General features: G+C 44.6%; 1 protein-coding gene and 1 long non-coding RNA gene across 4 annotated transcripts in view; one reads left to right on the forward strand and one right to left on the reverse strand.

The window, feature by feature from the left end:
* SMC1B (structural maintenance of chromosomes 1B) overlaps positions 1-18,807 on the forward strand; it is a 2,760,606-nt gene that overhangs the window by 186,990 nt on the left and 2,554,809 nt on the right. The gene's annotated exons all lie outside the window — the stretch shown is intronic.
* The window catches only part of LOC144769798 (uncharacterized), a 106,019-nt gene that overhangs the window by 68,730 nt on the left and 18,482 nt on the right, over positions 1-18,807 (reverse strand). The window contains exon 2 of the long non-coding RNA XR_013598757.1: positions 764-819. This is a non-coding gene — a long non-coding RNA (uncharacterized LOC144769798). The remainder of the gene's footprint in view (positions 1-763; positions 820-18,807) is intronic.

The raw sequence follows: 18,807 nt of genomic DNA on the forward strand, positions 1-18,807 counted from the left end.
GAAGCGAAAAGTAAGTCCATAACTCACACCAAGCATCACCAATGGCAAACGTCCAAAAAGTTGTTGCATTCGGTCACGGTACAGTTGCAATTGGCAGGGGTTTGTGCAGTAGCACAAGATAGGCAACCATTGCATAACAGGGGCAGAAATACTAGTACGCCATATACCAGCAAGAGGGTCAATGGAAAACCTCTGAACGTGCTGGAAAAACTGGAATGAATAAAGGCCGGTATTACTCCAAAAATCGTCTGAAAAGAGGACACAAGGATCCAACAAGTAAAAAAAAAAATTAGCAAGGCCATCAGTATCATACGCATTAAATATTTTGTGTATTCTCCAAAATGGAGTGGGAGATTGTTTTTTAGTATTGAGTGTATCTCACTTGCTGTTCTCGCCACCTGCAATTTGAAGGTCTCTCGCGCTGATGTGAGAGCCACTTTTTTTTAAACAAAAGCGCTTTGAGTCTGCTTAGTTTATTGAAATTTGTTTTCAAAGTTGGAATGGAAGGCCAAAGCAAACTATCTACAATCCCATGCGGGGCGGAAAAAGGACATTGCTGCAACAAGTAAAACACATTGTGAAATCGTTACTACATACAGCAGTCGTGGTTATTCAAAATAAGATAACTGCCATTTGAAAGCAATGTGAGCGTGTAAATATTTGCTAAAACGGGCGCATCTTTAAAAAAACAAGCCAGATTAGGTGCTGACACGTTACAGATGCTGTGCAATTTAACTTGTTTGCAAAGTAGGGAATGTCTTACCTTGTAATCACAATCCTCCCCTGTTAGTAAAAACCTCCTTATCCGTGCGCTGACATCTGTAGGTGAAAGGCAAAGAACATAATTCATGAATAAAAGCACTTCCCAGGGGCTCAAAGCAGCCAACTGGGAAGTGTTTCATGTTAGATGTGAACTTAAATAGTGTGAAGGGTAGTGAAATAACTCCATGTATTAACCACACAGCTGAATCAGTCTGCTACTTAAAAAGGTAACTGTTCTAATTATTCTATATGTAACAGTGTGTAAGTTGCGTCTTTCATGGACATACATCTGTCTGTCAGTCAAATTCAGTAGTAAAAACGGTGCAGAAGCATTCAAATATTCACATGGAACTTTCCCCATTTTGAGCATTTGTAACGTTCACGCAAATGCATTACAAAGCGCAATTTATTTTGACCATGATACAACACAGATACATCATTCTGAACAATATCAATAACAGATGAAACAATAATATCTAGGGTGCAAATACGGGAGAATAACGTATTAATGCTATTATCTACTACTGCATGATACTTTTCCAAATTAGCTCGGTCAATTTGGCGGAGAGGTACCGCAGCTTCCTTCGTTCATTATATGCCTCATAAATAAATCGCTTTGCTCGAGGTGATTTAGGACCTAAAATAAAATCGGCCAAATTGATGTCACTCAACAAGTGGGGACAGGTGTTGTTTTACTGAAGACACGGTGGAGTGGCTTAACCATTGCTGACACAATTTCCCCATCGAAGAGGTGGTGACTGAATGAGAATGTGGGAAAAGGTGGAGCAGGTCTAGTGTGCGAAACTTGTTGTGGCCACAACCATCCCAAAGCGTCGACGTCCGAAACATTAATATTGCCATTCCTAAACAGGGCTAGCAGTGCTTTAACAGTATGATTGGTTTGTTTATGTCACGTATCGTACTCCGCCAATGAAGGAATGGAAGGCACATTCCAATTTTTGGCTGTAGCCAAACCAAAATAAGTAGTCTGCTGCACCTTGTCATTTAAAAACAAAATTTTGAGTCAGAATCAGACACGCACGATGCAGAGCTTCAACACCTTGGACCGGCCAGTCTTTTGTGCCCCAAATAGATTTCAAATCAATGGTATCTTTCCAGTGTTTGTAATCATGTGAGGCCAAATCAGACCTAAAGGAATCAGAACAAATTAATTTTGTGTGAGTCAACATGAATTTAGATTGAGATGGCAATTTTAACTTATAAAAATATGATTCTGGATTGGACTCATTGTAATCCGAAAAGTATGTGAACTTAATCTGTAGAGTATTACAACTCCCCTGTAAAGGAGTTGGACAATGTTCCCACTGGGTAAAATTAAAAACCGCTCTTAAAGTGTTTGTTTTATGCAAGAAGTGATGGCCATAATGTTGGTAACAGAATAAATCTGCATAATTTGCCGAATTCAAATACAAATCTTCAGCATCAAAAGCAGCATAATATTTTAAATCAGAAAGCAATGAATGAACTGCCTGAACATCCCAGTTATCCGAGTGTATGTCCTATGATACCACATCTGCTAGTGAAAGGCGGAACATGTATGGAATGTCAGGACCTCTGTCGGACCATGGATATCGAATGCAACTTTATCCCAAACAATGCCATCAGCAACAGGGAAGGCCAAAATGTTCACAAGGGCTTGATCACTTTTCATGATATGGGACGATGTGTGGGGAGCCAGAACTCCATCAATCAACTTCACAGCAGAGCATTCCGGCAAATAATGACTATTGATGAGCAAGAAGAAGACTGTCACAAACCCAATCCACATGAAAAGGAAGATAAGTGTGAGCATCATCCGGATGTATGTCCAGGGTGGTACCAGGTAAGCCTTTTTGAACCAGGTAATGAAAAGACTGGTACGCGTTGGTGGAGTTGTCCAGATGAAGACAAAGATGAATCATATGAGAAACTTGTACGATCCATGTAATAACCACTTGCTCCCAAGCGTAACACAGGAAGCTGTTCAGCATCAGATGGATGATGTCTAGTGCTGTCAGGAACGTCAATGAGGACCTCAATAGAAGGAGAATCATATTCGACGTCTGCATTGGAGGAAGATGAAGGTACAACAGGCAAGAAGTCAATAGACGTTTTCAACTCCCCCTCCGTAACGCGGCTATTAGTCGAAGAAGCTGAAGCCACCCGATTCAGTGAAACAGCTTGGCTTTGAATACTGGGACTCACACTATTTAGTATCGACCATATGGTGTAGTTTGACATTGTCAATTTAAATAAATCGGTTTTCCTTGCGGCCAGGCAAAGGAGATAAAATTACTGTACGATTATCCTTCAATTCAAGAACTAGGACAGGTGCACAATAAGAGGGACCACATTCTTTTTTTCTCTCCAGCTTTTCTCGTACCAAATCAGGAAGCCATCCATTTACAGGAAACAGCACTGCTGCTTTAGTGGATGAGGGTAAATGATCCTTGTGTCAATGGTTATCTACGTCAAACGCTGTGACAGCCGCCACAACGTCTAGACCATCAAGGTCTGGCACAAACATTTTAATGCCAAAGAGCATTTCATATGGGTTCCACCCACCCAGAGATCTTCTAGGGAGATTTAGTGCATGTTGAATCCCATACAAATGAGTCAGCCAACCCCTGCCAGTACCTAAGGCTCTAGCTGTCAAAGATTGCTTTAAGTCACAGTTTCCTCCTCTATAGAATTGCCCTCTGGCCTGTATGGAGACGAAAAGTGCACCAGCACCCCCAAAGAACTCATTGTGTCCTTGTACGCCTTGGAGGCAAACGTCTGGGGGCATTCACCACAAACCTGGCTGCAGCGTTCTGGATAGTCTGTAAGCGGTGGACGAGTTTTTTGCAGATACCAAGATAGAGGGCATTGCAATAGTCCAGGCGGGGGGAGATGAGAGCAATAACCACCTGTTTCCGGTCATCGGGGGAGAGATAGTGTACTAGCTTCCTGAGGATCCTCAGGACCCCGCAACAAGTTGACACGGTTTTGCCTACTTGTTTGTCAAATGCCAGTGTGGTGTCAAAGGTGATCCCCAGGTTTCTGGCAACTAAGGACGGCAGGGGACAGGTTCCGAGGGAGGGTGGCCACCAATCCGAGGACCAGAGATCTTGTTTGCCACCAAAGATGAGGATCTCGGTTTTTTCACCGTTTAGCTTAAGGAAGTTCGTGGACCTCCAGCCTGCCACGGCTTCCATGCAGTTCTTGCAGTTGAGGGCCGTGGACTCCACAGAATGGGATAGGGAGACCATTATCTGGGTGTCGTCGGCATACGACAGGACTTCCAGTCCAAAAGATCTCACAAGCTTTGCAAGAGGAGCCACATATATGTTGAACAACGTAGGGCTCAAAGATGAGCCCTGCGGGATCCCACAGTGCAAAAGCTTGGCAGAGGAAAGGAAGTCACCCAGTTTGACTCTTTGGGAACGTTGGTTAAGAAAAGAAATCAAAAGACTAAGGGCAGGTCCTTCCACTCCCATTTCACCGAGCCGCCTGGACAAGATGTTTGGGGACAGGGTGTCAAAGGCGGCTGTAAGGTCGAGCAGGATCAGAATGGTAGGATGACCTCTGTCGACCTTAGCGCGGATGTTATTGACTACCACTGTAAGGGCTGACTCAGTGCTGTGCGCCTTTCGAAAGCCGTGCTGTGAGGAATCCAGCAGGCTGGCTTTGTCCAGAAAGGAGCTGAGATGGTGGTTGAGGTGAGCCTCGAGCATTTTGGCAGGGGCAGGCAAAAGGGATATGGGATGAAAGTTTTTAAGAGTGCCAGGGTCTAACGTGTGCTTTTTCAGTAAGGGCTTTACGATAGCCAGCTTCCAAGATTCAGGGAAGACACCATTTGAAATTGCCAGATTAATGACCTCCAGGTATAGGGGGAGAAGGACTTCTCTGCAGTCTTTCAGAATTTTAAGAGGGCAGTGGTTGAGGGGGGAGCCAGATGTAAGCTTATCTAGAAGAGCATTTAAGCCTTCATAGGAGAGGGGAGGAAAGTTGGACAGGCGTTCTGGAGGTACTAGAGGCAAAGTGGAGTTAGCCATAGGATCTGGGGATGGGACGAGAGCTTGAGTGGAATTAAAGAATTCTAGAGCAGAGTGAATATCGGCTATTTTGTTGTGAAAAAACGTGGAGATCTGGTCACAGAGTTCTTGTGTCGGAACAGTAGGGTCTGGAGACGGGGTAAAAGAGAGGGAGTCCACAATTTTAAAAAGATCTCTAGGAGAGCTGAGGGAGGTGGTCAAATCAGTGAAGTAGGATTGTTTGGCTGCAAGAATTGCGGCCTTATAACTGGTGGTGAGATTTTTATGTTTAGTCTTTCCTCAGGCTCAAGATGAGTTCTCCAGAGTCTTTCCTGTCTCCTGCATTCCTGCCTACGTAATCTGAGGGAGTCAGAGAACCAGGGGGCGCTTCCTGGCGCAGTAGTGGGGTTTCATAGGGGCTAAAGTATTAACTGCTTCAGAGATAGTTTTAGTCAGCTCCAGAGCGGCTGCATCAGTGTCGGGTAAGGGGAAGGAGATAAGTTTAGCGATAAAGGGGGTAAAGGCTACTTTATTGATGCCTCTGAAATTCCTTTTAAGAGACCAGACACTATTGTCTTTGAGAGGCGGAACCCGAGGACCGGGGTAAAAGTCCAAGGGAACTGCCTTATGGTCAGACCACGAGAGGGAGATGGGAGAGCCCACTTCCAATCTGGTGTCATTGGAGAAGATCCCGTCTAGAATGTGGCCTGCTGAGTGGGTGGGGCAGTTTACCCTTTGAAGAAGACCACAAGAGGCCAGGGAGTCAACAAGCGAACCCGTGTCAGATGAGTTAAGGTTTTCCAGATGGAAATTGAAATCCCCAAGGATTGTGAAATTGGGGACATCAATGAAAGGTTCAAGGATTTCCAGGAGGCTGATGGGAAAGCCTGACCTTGGACCAGGGGGCTTGTAAATAACGCCCGTGAAGGAAGCAGTAGGGGAAGGGCTGAAAGTAAAATGGGCGGCTTGGAAGGAGTTCTGGAGGGAAGGAAGGCAATCAATGCGGCAGCGAAAAGTAGTTTTATGCAATATGCCTATGCCGCCGTCTTTCCGGCCGACCCTGTCCTGTCTTACGAGGGCATAACTGTCAGGGATGGCATCGACCAGATCTGGACCAGCAGAGTCTGAGCCCCATGTTTCTGTGATAAAAACCCAACTCTCTCATTTTATCCAACGTGGATGCAAAGCTTTAGACTTTGGTACACTGGCCTTAGTCACTGCTTCTAAGGTAGGTACAGGCGAAACCGTAAGAATGCGTTTTCCCTGCGCCAGAGAGTGTTCCTTTAGAATCGCCATCTGGACCACAGTCAAAATTGTCTCAACTGTGGAAAATAGCATTTCTGCTGATGTGTTCAAATGGGATTTATATGCTATTAGTACCGTGTCACCTTCATTGAATGTCAAATAAGTGAAACCTACTGTCCCTGGCACTATTCTTATTACCAAGTTCATAGAATTATCACCTGTTACCAAGAAGTTGGTCGCTAGCAGATTGACTGCATTGACCGAAGAATCGTTGTATGTTCCAGAAGTCTTCTGGCGGACGAAAAAGAGGGTTGTAAAGCAGTTTGATACGCTGGGCATAATCGGGAATGTAAGTCCTCACGAAGTTCAAAAATCCCAGTAAAGATTGTAATTTTTTTCAATGTAGTCAGAGGCTGCAACTATACACACTTCTCCAGAAAGTGGGGGACCACCCCTGACCTTCATTATTGAGCTCATAGCCCAAAAAAAGATCCGCCAAACAAGCGATGTGAGACTTGGCAAAATGTAATTTGTAACCCAAGTCTGCAAAAGATAGAATGATGGACCTGCACGCACAAGATGCAGGATCAATAAGTCATCTGTCAAATAAATGTAATTGACGTATGAGAACGCATCAGGGTTACTGTCGTATAATTGAGACACAACACGTGCAAAAAACGCCCTGGAACTTTTCTTATAGGCCGTAGACAAACGCGTAAAGTGCTTCTGATTGCTGACTTCGGTAAATGCGGTCAAGTCACGGCTGCTAGGAGCCAAATTGTAACTGTAAAAAACATTTGCAATATCCAGTGTCGTTTTGTATTTTTTACGGACAATATCATTCACTAACGCAGAGCTCTTTGTGTTTTTGTACTGCAAATGTACGAACGTGACTGTTTAAATGTCTCTAATCCAATTCTATACGATATAAACCGTCTGGTTTCAATATCGGAAAAAAAATTATTATTCATGGATGAAACACAGGGTTCAGTGACACCCTGATAGTCCAACTGGGTCAAAATTCCACTTACAGATGCTTTTACTTCTCGTCTGATCGGATATTGAGCCTGTGGCATAGAACGTAAATGTATTTCATGTGCTGGCTGTAGGAAGGTGGATACCTGACTATGGTTACCCCAGATTTTTTGCCTTGTGTTTAGCTAGTTTTCGACTTAGTTGGCCTGGGATCCTGCTAATCAGGGCCTCAGGCTATCTGCTCTCTCTATAAAATGGACTCCATGTACCCTAGGTACATAACTAATTGGATATTGAGTCACCTTATCAGCCCCTGTATAGTGTACTATAGGTACCCAGGGCATAGGTGCACCCAAGGCCTACCAGGGGCTGCAGCATATCTTTTGCCACCCCTGGCTGGCCATCCAAACTGACACAACTGGCTGATCACTCAACTGGGGCAAGGTCGTGTAATCACCCCTTGCTTAGATATAGTATTCCTATGTCTAACATTATATCTGGACACATATGCACCTATAAGTCACTCCTATGGCAGGCCTTAACAATCCTGGAGGCAGAGTGCTTGGTTTTATGTGAGATGGTGCTCTAGCATGAGCTGAGACTGTCTGCAGCTTTCAGAACCATGTCCTTATCGCTGTTCCAGGGTATTGCCATACCATATACTCTTTAAGTGCATTATGAACCTTCCAGTTAAATGCTATCTTGGTTTGGCTTTATCAAGACATGCCGTGTAAGGTGTCATACGCTTTGGAATACTACCCCCTCGCCAATTCTGGCGACGGGGGTAGCATTCCACCCTTCTAGAGGTAGAAGACATGTTACTTCCATTAATCCCGGTTAAAGTTAACCAGAGCCTCAGCATCACAAAATGGATGCTGCCGCCACAGACACAAGTCTGACCTCCTGCTGCTGGGAGTCCTTCCAGCGATGGAGGCTTGGACAATAGGTTTCCTGTCACAGGGAGGTGCTAGCACCACCCCAGACAGGAGATAGTGGATTGGGGCAGGGAGGGCTGAATGAAACGAGACACTGCCTGGGGCACGAAAGGTGTCCCATGCATAGGCCAGTTCAAACCGGTGCTGGGGCACTCCAGCCCCAGCTCTGGCGCGAAACTGGACAAAGGGAAAGGGGTGTAACCACCCCCTTTCTGGGTCCCACCCATAGAAGGGACCTAGCAAGTAATCCAGCCCATTGATTTGGAATAAAGGTAGGAGCTGTGTCCTTAGACTTTAGATAATCCTGACTGAAACTCTGATACAAAACTCTGGACCCTTCGACATCCTACTCGACGTAGAAGACTGAAGAATCGCCCTTGTGGTCAAGGAGTGACCACCCTGTGCAAGCAGGCACCATCAAGCGCTCAACGGTTTGCCTTATCGTTGCTCCCGCCGTAGCTCAAACGACAGAGCCTGACAAGAACCGGACTTCCAGACATCCAACAGCCCGATCCACAGCCACAGCAAAGCCTGTGGAGGCGACGGGAGACGTGGGACCAGCCATCTTGGAAAGCCAGCGAAGTGCTTTCTGTGCAGCTCCTGAGGCACCCTCGAAGCTGTGCATTGGGGATTGAGAAGCCCCAGCCCCGAGCATCCTTTGCACCGAAGATCACCTCTCCACACTCACCGAGTGCTGCGTGGGGCCCTTTTGCATTTTCCTGCTCAACGCGTCTGTCCGGTCACTTGCCCGTTGGCTAGTGGCCTCTGTGACGACAAACCTTCGAATTTTCAACGCTGTTCTGGTTGCTCCAGACTGGCCCTTGCTCCCCTGAAAAGGAGCAGCCCATCAAACCTTGCTGGTCTGATCCAGAAGCCATCTTCGATTCCTGCGTGGGTTGCATTTGCCAAGGCCTGTTGACTCTGAATCGAGATCCGACACCGCCGACGGCGAGAGCCTTCGTGGGACAGTCCGTATCCAGCTCCTGGTTGTCGTCGACACCTCCTGGTCCACGTGGCAGTGGAGACCAGCTTCACGACATCACCTGATCGCAACCCGACATCGCCTGGTTCCTTCCTGGTCACTGGCTAGTGACCCAGACTCTGTCCCCTCTGCTTTCAGGTACTCTACATCTTCGATCCACCCTTAGATCCAACCGGACTCTTCTCTCCTGGTCGCCTGCAGCATCTTTTCTCCAAGGCTCCATAGAACTCCACGACAAAACCCAACACACTTTGACACCTTGGCACCCGCTTCCTGTGGGTGAGGTAACGCGAGTACTTCGGTGCTCCTGTAGAGAATTACACTCCTAGTGTCCTAGTTTTAAGTGGTTAAGTTCTAGTCCAGTCGTAAGACTTCCAAATCTGCAACTTTCTAACTTTACGCACCCTTTGACTTCTATAGGTGCACGTGTGTGCATTTAGACACTGCACCTGCATCCTGTGGGCCTCCCACTTCCTAAATGCTGTTAGTCCAGTGTAGCCCCAGCGATTCCCAAGGCCATAGGCCTTACCATTGTTCGTGACGTGGTTCTTATACCACTATTTTTGTATATGGTTTAGTGGGCCACCAGAGCCTATCCATATTTGTGCAACTTTTGTATGTTATATTAAGTTACTTGTTATACGCTTGTGCTCCTGTGCTCATAAAGAGTTAAGGGGATTTATTTAGAAATAAATACATATATATTTTGAATATATAACCTGTGTGGTGTCCTTTCATTTGGTATTAAAAGGTTTGCATATGGTAAAACAGCTGGCTTCACATGCCGTCTTGAGTTTAGCCTAAGACTGCTTTTGTCCATGCTACCCCTAGGATAGCTGGTCTATAAGGTTGACTTTACAACCATCACCATAAGGGTTGTTTGGACTGGTGCAAGGTGCTCACTAGAATAGTGAACATCATATACCAGGTCAACTTCTCACACTGGCGAACCGTTATCCCAGCCCACCTGATTAGGAGACACAGCCGGCGCTAGGGCCAAAGCCCATTCTGTAGTGTAAGCTTGTTTATGTTTTTCAGAAACATAACAGGAAAAACTAGGGAGTATAACATCTTCCCCCTCTGGAAGAAGACAAAACAAATGGAGATTGCCAATCTGTCTCAGACAACAAAATGTCTTAGGAGGAGGTAAGGTTGTGCTAAAAGACTCCCTTAATTGTCCGCTTAATATCACCCTCAATGTGAAGGACTATCTCATAAAGCATATCAGGGGGTGCAGCTTGTGTGTCTGCTGTTTCCACTGTGGTGACTATCCGTTGCTCTCGCCTCCAGACAAAGATGGAGTGCCTCCCGCACAATGGTAACTTCTGCCGAGGAGTGTCACCGCGCATCTCCAGTCAAGGAGCAGGGTTCTCACCGTCTGAGGCATGCTTCGCTGTCAAAGCGGCAACTTTCTCCTTTTGAAACGGGGCCCGAAAAGGAGGCATTCCCTCTGGTTTGACTTTCACGTCAAACTGGTGTGGCGGATCAAGTCTGCTGAGTGGTCTTGCCTTGTCTGTGATCCTGGTGCTCTTCACCACCGAAATGTGAATACGACGAGTCCAGTAAGGAAGGAGGAGAGCGAGGATCAGGAACTTCAAACCTCTCCGAAGACTTAATTTTTCAACAGCCACGCAAATCATATCTACGCTTAGAAGTTTCAGGTGTCGGTGAACCAGCCTGCGGACCTTGCTTCTGCTGTTGCTGCCGCTGATTCCTATTCCACATCTTTTTAGGAAAGGCTGGACACCCTTCCTTCTCAGGTTGCGTCTTTTGTCGCATTTGTGTAAAGGTTTATATACTTTAGCAATAATGTTAGGCAATTCACGTTGCTTATCCACGTCAGCAACCGCCTCTAGGCGCTGACTCCCCTGTAAGCTAACTGCTTCCCCCTTTACCTTAGCAAGGATCATATCAGAAACAATTGGGAGCCCCTCACCAATCTCATCCCCACCTCCAGGACAGCCTCTGCCCCGTGTTCATCTTTAACCTTTTTAAGTACGGACGGAAGAGCGGTCCTGGAGGGGGTGCAAATATACCGCCGCAAACACTCCCTCTTCCCCCCTTAAAACCCCTCCCCTCCAAACCCCCCCACCCTCCCCCCCCCAGGTGGTGCAATCCCCCAGATTGGGAATAGGTTCTTTAGGTAAATTCATGGTAAGGATCCTGTGTTTCTCCACTGGCGAAATATGTGGAAAGACAGCTTCGAGTTGCTCAAATGTTTCTGTAAGCCAGTAAGGGAAATCATCCCTATTCTGAGGACATTTACCCATCATTGAATTACTCATGATGGGACTAATAACAATTCCACCACCATGTCCTGGTGGGTGTGCAGCAGCTCCATGCGGAGCCACCTGAATATTACGTGACACAAACTGTATTACAGCCCTATGTTTATGTGGCAACAATGTATGTAATTGCTGTAGCTCTGCAATAGGAACATTAAGGTAATTTGGATGTGGTGTAAACCCAGCCAAAACGGGCCACGTGGCCCCATTGACTGATAGGGGGCCTAAATGGACCACAGAAACAGGGTGAGGAAGGGTGCCATTAAACCGTATGGTATGCTGCCAAGCTGTCAATGGACCTTCAAGTAATCAATAAGGTCGACAATCGTGCAGGACTACGGAGGCAGTATATTTGTGAAACAAATTATCATTCCCTTCTACTGCCGGAAAGGTAACCCAAGAATAGAACACCTCGAAGCGGTATGCTGCATCCGCCTCAACCATAAAAATATAATCCGCCCCTCCATTAGGGACACCATAGTCAATTAAGCTGTGACCGCATCGCGGTTGTGTGCAGCATGCGTGACCACCATAAGAAGAGCGGTACAAGTAAAAAAAAAAGAACGGTAGTGCAAAAGCGGGCCAATATAGAAAACAGAACCTTTTAAAATTCAAGCTTTAAAAACCTATAAAAATCAAATATAGGAAACTAAGCACAAGCACTTCTCAGGGGTCTTGCGAATAAGTACCAGACCAAACGTTGGTGGCGCCATGTTGCAGGGATTCTGCACATACACAGAACTATGCACGGGAATATGGGAACTCGGTATATAGGGGCTAAGCTTTCCCACCACGTTGTGCCCACGAACCCAGGACCGACTAGCTATAGTGTCTCACTCGCTCTCCTACACACTCATGAAGAAGCAAATGATTAGACACCCCAAAACACAACACTCTCTGATCTCTTAGGAATCGCGGTAACAAGACCCACCTTTTCTCTCACTCTCTCGTATATGTCCACAATACGAATATAGTTTAAAATGTTTATTTTAACTATGGTGCTCTAAAATGCAGTATAAGAGCCACAACCAGCTGAAAAGGGCAGAAACCTAACACAGCATTGTAGCAAGGTCAAATATACAGGGAGATGTCATCATATAAAGTCTGTGGATAAAGGACTATACAGCCTAACCACCCTCCCCTTGGTAAGACAAAGTATAATAGAAGATCTCTGGGATTTGTCAGCAGACCCCATACCTTAGTGCCTAGATGGTACATCTACATTTTAGGAACCGCATGGCTCATCTCCCAGGAAAGCTCCCTCTCAAGTGTGTGTTACCTAAACATGCATCCCCAGAATATCACAGCACAAGTTTCCAGCAGCAGCTGTATTATCATGTTTTGTCTAGGTTCTAAGGACTGAACAGGACTACAAGGGGCATTGTTTGTCGACCTTGTTCACAGTGTTAAGACTAAACTCCAGAAACCGGCATAGAACGAACCAAGCATACGGTTCTCATGTGAAAGGCATAAACAGTCTTGCAAAAATAAAGCCATGTAGTAACGCACGCAAAAGCAGCATCATGGCTGCTGGGCTCAGGCTAACTTAGCGATGTTGACAATGTCGCTATCGGCCACATGACAAAACAACTGAGCTGCACTGTACAGTGGTTTTTGCTTGTGTATAGACTAATTCATATGGTGAAATATGTAGAGTGAAAAATAGATATCCAGGTAACCTATGTATTCATGAAATGAGCACAAGACATGAAGTTTAGGAGCAGTGGTTATTGTAAAACTCTGAATTTGTGGGTGCCCATACACGTATATGATTGAGAGGGTATTTTTCTAAATGTCTCCCTTCTTACATACTGGCTTATATTTGGAAGGCACAAATGCAGCGAAATCCAATTGGTGGTAATACATTTCTTACTATTCTTTGATGAAACATGTCTTATTTATTTAATTTAAGAAGTTTTATATAGGGCAAACACGACCCTAGAGGGTATCAGAGCACTTTACAGAGAATTGCGAAATAAATGAAAGGAGACAAGTGTGGTTAAACAGCAAAGTGGACATAACTTATACAGGTAAGCACCTCCACAATAATAAAGGGGGTCAGTATAATGAAAACACAAAATATCATAACTAGGCAAAATAACATGAATAAGTAAGCAAAAGAATGTGGATGTTGAATACAGCAAAATGATCCTGAACAATAAAGGATGTACAGAAGCCCATTATGCTGGGAGGTCCTGACTGAGCCCGGCTGACAAGATCTTCTGATAAAAATGGTGCCTCACTTGTGTGGGTAGGCCTAGTGCCAACGACAGGAACCCTCCCCCCCAAACGCCACACGGATACAACACATTTTTCAAGTCAAAACTGACCCGATATTTTGCAAAGTGGGTAGCTGTGGATTTTGGGCTCTAACTCAGCTAGCACCTAGGGAAACCCTACAAACCTGTTCACCTAGCTGGCACATAGGGTTATCCAGGATGGGGTGACTTGCATGGGTCTCACCAGGTTGTTTTACGGAGGATTCCTTGCAAATCTCAAATTGGGACTGGCAAACATCCTCCTGTGGCACTCCCCAAGTAGGGGTCCAATACGGAAAGGTACAATTGGAAAGGGGAGATTCTACCCTTTCCAACGATACCTCTCCGATGTGCTTCGGTGGTCGGGGGGCTGAGATATGCCCCAGAGTACCGTAGCATTGAAAGTGAAATGAGCTAATCGACTCATTCCACTTTCATTTTCTTTTAAATGAGGTTAGTGCAATACGCTCGCCGATCGGCATTTCAGAGAAGAAAACAAAATAGCCTCGGCAGCATCCCCAGCTCCCAAGGCTAAAATAAAGAAACAGAATCCCTCTGGTGCTCGCAATAGAGTGATTTCCTTCCTCGGGTACAAGGATGGTTTACAGGCATCCTCAGCACACAAGTACTGGTGCGGAGGATAGCACGGATCGGTTCTCAACACTGAAGCAGTTAAACTCTTTAGTTAGCTTTGTGTTTCAAGAACATAAAGTATCCCAGCCCACGGAGGAGTATATTGTTAAAATGATTTTGGAAAGTTTCCGTTCATAATCTTGAACAGGATACATAAGTTTGGGAAGATTCCATTCATGATCTTGAGCAGGACAAGTAGCCAAATGCTGGCGTACTACCACAACCGTTGCTTCCCCTTAATGTTACTAAGAAAAATCGAAGAGAAAGTTCAAAATGACCTAGAACTTTAATTCTTTTTTATAGATTTTTATCTATCTTTTAAACGTATATCATAATGACAATAAATGGTAAATAAATACAGCATTACCATGATAGTAGATTCTGGTTAGTGTTCGCAGCCCCTTATGCTTACAAAATATTTTTACATACACCTTATAATTTAGGGGGATAAGGACAGGCATGTGCACCTGTTCACGACTTAATTTGCAGAATTAGACCCTATCTCCATGCCTCCATCCTACTCAGAACTCACCCCCGTTATGTAGTCATCATGCACTCCACTCCCTTCCGATGGCCACTCATTTGTCTGGTTATCAATGTCGGTTATCAAGATTATATTGTCAACAGAGTGATCTTTTCTTCCCCAATCCCTCAAATCCCTTTCTGCATTCTCATGCTTTCCCACTGCCCATAAAATACGCTGTTCAGCTATTGCCCATTCAGCGAGGTCAGCTATCCATGTTTGGAACCAACGAACCATATGGGAGAGACAGGGTATAGCTATGCGTCTCTTGGCTAAACGCAGTGTCACTGCCGCAAACCTATTCGGGATTTTCTGGCCCGTCCTATCACTGGGTATTAATGCCAGGAGGCATTGTTTACTGTAGGACACATGTTTTGAGAAGTCACATGGCAGAGCTTAGCAACCACCGCCAGCCAGTAACTTGCCATCCTATCACACAACATAATCATGTCTCTATTCAACTGCACATCCAACAGTTATTTTTCAGAGTCTGGGACGACACCGGCTCCGCTGGGAAGTCAGTCCAGATTCCCCGTGTGATTCTTGACAGTTTTTCAAACTGGAGGTATCAGACTTTTAGAACCAGAATGTCTGCTGTTTCTCCTCAAAGGAGATAAGGGCTTCACCATGGTATAGGTCACCTGCCACATGGCAGCACAAATGTCATCCCTAAATCAACAGCTGGTGCTGTTTCATGCATGGCGTGTACTTGTTTTAACACCTCTGGTAACACCCGGAGGATGTGCATTGCTTAGTTCCATAAATACTTACTGAGAATGTTTCCCCTGTGGTACACTCCTCCAGAGTAACACATATAGTTAGCATTCTATGTTTGTGGGGGAGTGATGTGGGTGGATAGACCGCTTCCAACTGATTATTTTTGCTGGCAGTCCAAAATCAAATCTTGACTCACTTTATGGGGGCTTTGCCCACAATTGCCTAAATAGTCTGTGGACTAATTTCACTGCAGGGTGATGCATTTTTTGTCTTTATTTTATTTAGGAAAGTGTTGTAGATTAAATATCACGTGCTTGCCCACAATGGAAATATGCAAATACATATTTATAACAAAGTAATTCTTTTGTCATATCATGATCTGCAAATTATTAAACGTACCCATTCAGTGAGTTACTAAATTACTTCATAATATCTCAAGCAGCTAGCTAGGTATTTGAGAAACAAACCTTTCCCTGACAGTGCCCAAAGCTGCATCAATTTACGTCTGATGGAATTAAAGATTTTAACATCTGCATGACTTCAACTTCATCAGTCAATCTACCCAAACACACTATTTGAGCAGTTGATGAGGCATATAGAGATTTAACTAAAATGATAAAATGATCGCCCAACTCCAATCGATCCATGGCTGACGAGAGAAAACCCCAGAACACTCTGTCAAACGTACTTTAGCAACTTTCAAAGCGGAACTAGCTAAATGGATATGAGTGGTTGTATCCTGACACGGAATGAAGCCATGCTGCTTGGGGTCTAATAGAGTGGTTATGACTTATGCTAAACGATTCGCAAGAATACAAGTATAGATTTTTGCTTTGCAGATAATCAATGAGATTGGACAGGGAAAGACACAATTGAGGGCATCCTTGTTTTTTTTTTAAAGAAAAATCATGATGTATGTCTTCCCCCAAAATGCTGTTACCGAAGATAACAAGCATTTGCAATGCAATAGGTCTCACTTTTGCGAGAGTTTAAGCTATTGGCTTTGTAAATGACAATGATTTTTATTTATCTGTTTTGCTAATTAACACATAAATAAAAGGCATTGTTATTTACAATGCCAATAGCTCAAACTCTTGTAAATGCGAGACCTATTCAAAGAAGTGGCCAACATTGTCCCGGGCTACTCGGAAAGTGAAAGCATGCATGGCGGGCTGAATGTTGCAGGTCGTGCCTGCAGTAGGAGAACCTCATAAAGAAGATAGTATTTACAGACTAAAAAAGACATACCATGTAACCGAAGTAAAAGGGCCAGGCCTCATGGGAGGTTACAAGGTTAGTCCCTCATGGGAGGGCCTAACACGCCTATAAACAAATCAGAAGACACCATTTACAAAGGGCAGTGACACAAGCCAATGGCCAATATGGGTGGAGAGTGGGTGGGGCTTTAATGCAATACTCCAATACAGCATGTCGCAGACCTGGGCATGCTCTACCTAAAAATGGCTTGCTGCTTTTCAATATGCCTGCTCTGGCGAACAAACAGCCTGCCTATCCCCTCTCACAACCTGTTCAGCACAGTAATTTTACTAGAAGCATAACCCTAAGTTGAAAGAGGGATAAATATATGCCACTTTTCAGGAAGAAAGAACGTTCATGAGATAAATACAAACATGATTGTGAAAGAATAGGCCTTTCAGCCATCCATCTTGTGCCCACTCATCAACCCACTCACCCTCATTTATTCATCGATGCAGTAACTTGCTGATCATTCATTCATCATCAACTTACCCATCCATGCATCCATGAATCTAAGTATATATACATTCAACCATTAATTGACCAATTTGTGTACTTATGTGTCTATCCTCTATGCTTCTTAGCAATGAATCCATTCATGTAGTGATGTATTCTTTGAATTGCTAATTTATTCTCACTTTCAACCTTTCATCCATCCAGTCACCACTCAAAGAAGAAGCACATTAATTTAAAGAAAGCCAGACATATTGACAATGTCAGCGCTTATTTTCCAAGAGTCTCCTACTTTGGACACCTCACCTGCAACTAAAGACAGTGACTGGCTTATCAGCCTTTCTATGTATAAAAATACACATACATAGACACTATGTTGGCACTGGATGCGAAGGGAGTAGTGGTCTTGGGGAGAGTTTGTTCTGGGAAAGAGTGCATCCTACTTTTACCATGTATACTCCACATGAGTCTCTAATTTGAAGAGACGGGTTGCTATCCTGCAGAAGAGTTGGATTTGGAGCATATCTTGTGGTGACAGCAGTACACACGCTTATTCTAGAAAAATATATGGTGACCTTTGAGTTATGGTAAATGCTTTCAATTGCTTACTCCTAGAATTTGTGCACAACATCATGGTAACAGGTTTGAGTCACGGGATGTCTACCTATATTTTCATCCTTCCGAGGTTAATCAAATTAGTTCCATTAAGTCGGGTAACAATAAACAGCTGCTCTTTTAGTGCCAAGCAGTCCAAGGATGAATGTGTGCATTACAAATGTATATGTTATGGTAGTGCAAAAAACAAAGTGAATGTTGGAGGCTAATGCTGTGTGTGATAGTCTGAGTGCAATAAAGTCAAATTGATCCTTCCACGATTGCTGGTTTGTATGGGTGTGATAGAGATATGTTAATGGACGACGAGTGAATATGAGAATGCCTGACTGGGTGGGAGAAGGATTCTGTGCAAATCACGTAATCTCCCCATACCTATAAAATTGTGCAATGTAATCCGATTCTCTCGGGCCAATTTAGCGCTAGACAAAAAACCACTAAGGATGGATGAACAAGGGCATAGATTGATGAACTTGTGAATGTGTGATTGGTTGACTACATGGATAAATGGGTGCATGGCTAGATGATGCACAAAAGGACAGATGGGGAAGTGACTGACTGAGTGAGAACGAGTCAGTGGTAGGATGAATGAATAAGTGGATGAGCGAGAGCAGATGTGGGTAAATCAGTAGAGGAGTGAGGACACACATAACATAGAGAATAAATGGACTACTGAGTGGAAGCGTAAGTGAAAAGATGGCTCAGCTTGTAAATTAATGCATGCAGTGGTGGGCCAATGTGTAGATGCCTGAGTGTACCCTCTTTCTTCTGTAGCCCATTGTGGGTCTGTCACAGAATGTTCCTACTCAGCATACTTTCAATAGGGTTCACTACACAGGTACACCACCTTTCCCTACAGTGCATTACAGGGGAACATTACTGGGGTGAATTCAACAAATACTTTGGGAGGTAACTACAGAGCATATAGCTTAGGATTGCTCTGACTATGCCCTCTCACTTTTTCAAGTCCCCTCATAACTGCTGCCACTTGCCAGAGGAGTTTCACGCATAGCCTATGAGTCTGGATATACGCTACTTCTGACAACACTGTTACCTCCTAGCAGTTCAAAGGTTACTTTAGTGACATTATTCCTAAGCCTCACAACTCCAAATCCGCAATGTCCGGCCCATACTCTACCGCAAGCCGTAAGCTT

This window comes from Lissotriton helveticus, chromosome 1_1 (genome assembly GCF_964261635.1).
Source record: "Lissotriton helveticus chromosome 1_1, aLisHel1.1, whole genome shotgun sequence".
In the NCBI taxonomy this organism is placed as follows: Eukaryota; Metazoa; Chordata; class Amphibia; order Caudata; family Salamandridae; genus Lissotriton; species Lissotriton helveticus.